General features: G+C 43.3%; 1 protein-coding gene across 1 annotated transcript in view; it reads right to left on the bottom strand.

Moving 5' to 3' along the window:
• Window positions 1-5,000, bottom strand: part of LOC116221492 (delta-sarcoglycan-like) — a 16,534-nt gene that overhangs the window by 4,464 nt on the left and 7,070 nt on the right. The gene's annotated exons all lie outside the window — the stretch shown is intronic.

Below are 5,000 nucleotides of genomic sequence, written 5' to 3'. Positions count from 1 at the left end.
ATTGGTTTTATACTGGATCAAGAACACTTAACGACTTACAGGTGAGGTACAGGGCAAACAAAATCCTGATCATGGACAAACAACAAAGACTACAGAGGCATTACAAATAGATTACAGATTAGAGAGAGGACACTTTATAAATCAATGGTTAAGAAGAGAAGAGCACTTTTATAGACTGGGACTGATATTGTTACAGACTATGTGTTGGAGATTGGACATTTATGTTCCACTGTGAATGTATGTGAAGGTGTGTAGAAGTATGTTAACATGTGAAGGTATGTGTAGGCATGTATAGGTATGTTAATATGTGAATGTGTGTGAGGGGTGTATCTGTACAATATGTTAATATGTGTGGGCGTGTATAGGTATGTTAAAATGTGAAGGTATGTGAAGGTTTGTATAGGTATGTTAATATATGAAGGTATGTGAAGGTGTGTATTGGTATGTTAAAATGTGAAGGTATGTGAAGGTGTGTATTGGTATGTTAATATATGAAGGTATGTGTAGGCATGTATAGGTATGTTAATATATGAAGGTATGTGAAGGTGTGTATAGGTATGTTAATATATGAAGGTATGTGAAGGTGTGTATTGGTATGTTAATATATGAAGGTATGTGAAGGTGTGTATTGGTATGTTAATATGTGAAGGTATGTGTAGGCATGTATCGGTAGGTTTAGATTTATGAATTCATGTGTGGGTGGGTTAGTACTGTATATTGGATAAAGTCTGAGGGATCAGTAGGAGAGATAAATGGACTACTCTCAGGGTCAAAGGTCAGTGTGAACGCACAGACACAACTCCATTTCCCTCAGGGCTAGACTTGCTCTATTACGGAAATGAAATATTGATCACAGGCCTTGGTGACAGATAACCGTGGCACGTCTTTCTGACGGGATACGTGGACCCTGCTGAGGATGCGAGTGGAAGTGAGGCTACCACAGCTTCTGAGACCGCATCAAACACTTTTACATTAAAAGCACGATTTCTGACGCACAGTGATGATCACCCTGAAGCAATCAAAGGAGCGATTCACACTGAGGAGGCAGACTGCCCAAGAATCACTTGGTAAGAAGCAGGCTGTGCAAAGTCACCAGCTGTGGCCGTGTGTATTTTCAGCGGATACGACATGAATGGGGAAGATTTAAGCACAGTATGGTTTAAGCGGCAAACTCCCCACAAGGGAGAGAGACATACCACTGAAAGTCTCACAGGACTGGAACATCATGCACACACACACATATACATACATGCACACACACACACACGCACACGCACACGCACACGCACACATGCACACATGCACACACACACAACAATCATCACTGCGGTAATTGGTAATTCATCTGCATGTCGCCTGCACAAGCTCTTCATCCCAACTGACAAAAGCACACACACACACACACACACACTGAATTTAAAAAGGGTAATTCCAACAACACACTAAAGTGAAGTGACACCAAAGAGCCTTTATAAATGTCATAAACTCAGCAACTGTTGTTAAACATCCCCGACGATGTGTCTGTGTTTAAAATCTCAGATGGATGAAGAGAGAGACCACTATAGCAGGAAACAACCTCGGCGGCACTTCCTCTTCCTGTACTCACATCAGCATGAAATGAGCATTTTTAGCTCCAAAAGATAATTGAAACATGTTTAATTTCCTCTATGAACAGAAGCCTGTCGCGAATATGATGACTATGTTTATCTGTATTTGATGCCAGCTCAATCTGCAGATTCAATTTAAGGACTTAGGATTCCCATTTGTTAGCTAACACACACACACTCTCACACACACACATGCACACACACACACACACACACACAGAAACCGTGTGGGTGCTAGCTGAATGCCTTTACAAGCTCATTACATTGTTTGTGGGTTAAATTGTTTTGAGGAGGGATAAGCACATTGGGAGCTGAGAAGCCATTTAAATCACATTATCAAAACTATGCTCCATTGCTCAACAGATAAAACATTTTATTCAGATATGGTGAATTATAATGCAACTCAAATCATCTGTGCAACATACCGTGTAACATCTGCACACCTTTACAAATTAAGGATAGCATCATCCATGCATACTTTTCTTCATAACTAAGGCCAAGGGAGGGAAATGACTTGATAGGGAGTTGGTTCCACCTAAAGGTATTAGATACTATATCCTTAGTTATTGGAAACAACGAAGCATTAAATGCTACGTGGTGTAATGTGATGTTGTATTGTGTTGCATTACACTCCATATTATCTCATCATATATTTAGTCCAGTGTGGGCCATGCTTATAGATGCTACGTGGTGTATTGTGATGTTTATTATGTTGCGTTATACTCTATGTTATCTTATCATATATTTTCATTTTTGTAATGGTTTTAGTCCAGTGTGGCCCATGCTTATAGATACCGTTCGAGGCTACTTAGCCTTTGTGTGCTAACTCTACATAATTAATAGAGTCCCTAAGCCTACGTAATTAATGCTTAATTAATGAATGAATACCTAAGGAGTCTTAGTGTGTGGTGGGGCAGGGTGGATGGCCCGTGACGAGGACAGCTCTGACACTTGAGGGACTTTTGCATTAGCCGGGGAGCCAGTGCTGTGTGTGTGTGTGTGTGTGTGTGTGTGCTGTGTAAGGGGACTGAAATGAGTCCCTCCTCTGAGATAGGAGGCAGGCAGGCAGGCAGGCAGGCAGGCAGGCTGACAGTGAGAGTGAGTCCTTCGTTGGATGAGGGAAAAAGTGGGAGCTTTTCTTTTGTTATTATGTTTGAAGGTGGAAGGAAAACTAGTGAGGGATACTGTCAGCGCCGATCAGCTCACTGCTAGCTGAAGCTAATTAAACATAAATGGGACGCCTGATCTGCCACAAACACTGAGGACCTGCGAGGAGTGTGTCAGGGGAGATAGGACTTCACGAGGGCCGACAGAACCAGAGTAATGAAGACAGAAGCACTGTAATGGAGACAGCACCATATTAGCAAAGATAGGACCATAATAAGGAAGCTTGCTTCAGTGGATGTTTTATAACACAGGCAGACTTCACCGCCGCAAGCAGAAGACTTACAATAGTTAATTTGCTGCCAGGAAAAATATGCAGAGCTATCAGAGTAGGCACAATGAGCAGAATACTTGAATGCTTGTTTCTATTCATTTACCCACTGTCGTACATCCATCTTGGCCTGGACCTACTGTTGTGTGTGTGTAGGGGACTTTGTGGTGATGTGGTGGTGGCGGATGGGTAGCTTAGGGTGAATGTGTGTCTGTGTGTGTGTCTGTGTAGAAGTACGTGTGTATGTTTGTCTTTGAGCGTGTTGATACATGTATGTATGTGTGTGTATGTGTGTGTTTGTGTACATGTGTGTGAGGATAGAAAGGAAACAGCAGGATGCTACAGGCATGATCTGCATTTGTGTAGATATATGTATGTGTGTGTGTGTATGTGTGTTTGTGTGTGTGTGTGTGTGTGTGTGTGTGTGTGTGTGTGTGTGTGGTCTGCCTTCGTGTGGTCTCGGGCTGGGAGCAGCTTCTCTACTGTTGTGTGACTAGAGGAGTATTCAGAGGAAAGGGATAATTTAGCCTTTTTTTTTTTTACAAATTGTCACTCAGTAGGGGATGAAGGGCTTATAACCCAACACACACTCACACACACACACACACACACACACACACACACACACACACACACACACACACACACACACACACACACTGACACTCTCTGTCTTTCCTTCTCTCTCTCTCTCTCTCACACACACACACTCTCAAGCTTTCTTTCTTACACTCTCTCTCTCATACACACACATACACACACACACACACACACACACACACACACACACAGGGCTGCGGCACTATCTCCTGCTGTCAGCAGATGTTAGTAACTTCACTGTGCCATTGTGCCCCTAGCTAACGTGGGAAATTGTCCTTACAATGGTAGGTGCTGAAATTACAGTATGGAGAGTGCCAATCTCGAGGCAACTCTGTCCAAAATGCTACCTTCCCCTGCGTGACCTTTGCCAAGGCCATGAAGGGCGTAGGTCTGATAATGCTGGTTCTTAGTCAGGGATCACGCTGGCGAGTGGTAGAAGTAACAGAGGTGCTCAATTTCCTTTTTTTGTGCTGTGTGGTTAGGCAGCAGAATGGTTGGCACTGCTAACGTTTCACTTAGCAACCAGACAGAACTTTTAGTTCTCACTTTTAGTTCTCACAGATTGTGCTTTGGCCTATGGTTATGGTTAGGTTTTTGAGATTACATGAGACGTGCATAAAGTCTAGACTGTTTATAAAGCGGACATCAGACCAGGTTTCCATAGGGAAGTTTCGTCTGAAAGGGTCTGGGTATTCTTTGGTTTTAGTCTCTGTTGAGATGAGTCAAGTCGTATTGAGGGCGGGTTCCTTTAACCTTTCACCCCTCCTGCTCCTCTCACTCCAGGAACATGACCTTTAACCACTCCTGCTCCTCTCACTCCAGGAACATGACGTTTTTATGCCCATTTTTAGTGGAAACAATAAGAACACAAAAACATTCTCTGAATTAATATCCTACTTTAAGGCAATGGCAACCTGTGGGAGAACGATGATTTAAATGTACCTGTACCTGTAAATGACCTGCAGCATCACACACACACACACACACACACACACACACACACACACACACACATGGGCTCAGGCACACGTACACACACACACATTCACTCACCCTGACAAACACTCTCACCTAACCACATGTGTATAAATAACACAGCAGGATCCTTTCCCTCCCTCTCTCCCTCTTTCTTTATCTCTTCATCTCAATCTCTCCATCTCTCTCTTATGTTCTCTTTCTCTCTCACTCACTCTCTCTCTCTCCCCCTTATTTTGCGGCATGTCCCATGTGACCCCAGGTGGCCCGTTCTTAGTCCTGCTTTAATGGCAGGATAATGGAGTCTCCTGTGGGGACCGCTGGCCTGGGAACCCCATGCTGAGGCTATGCAATTACTCAAACAAATACACACACACCTACAC

The sequence above is a fragment of the Clupea harengus genome, chromosome 8 (genome assembly GCF_900700415.2).
Source record: "Clupea harengus chromosome 8, Ch_v2.0.2, whole genome shotgun sequence".
NCBI classification, from domain to species: domain Eukaryota; kingdom Metazoa; phylum Chordata; class Actinopteri; order Clupeiformes; family Clupeidae; genus Clupea; species Clupea harengus.
This window is presented reverse-complemented; position numbering and strand designations above follow the sequence as displayed.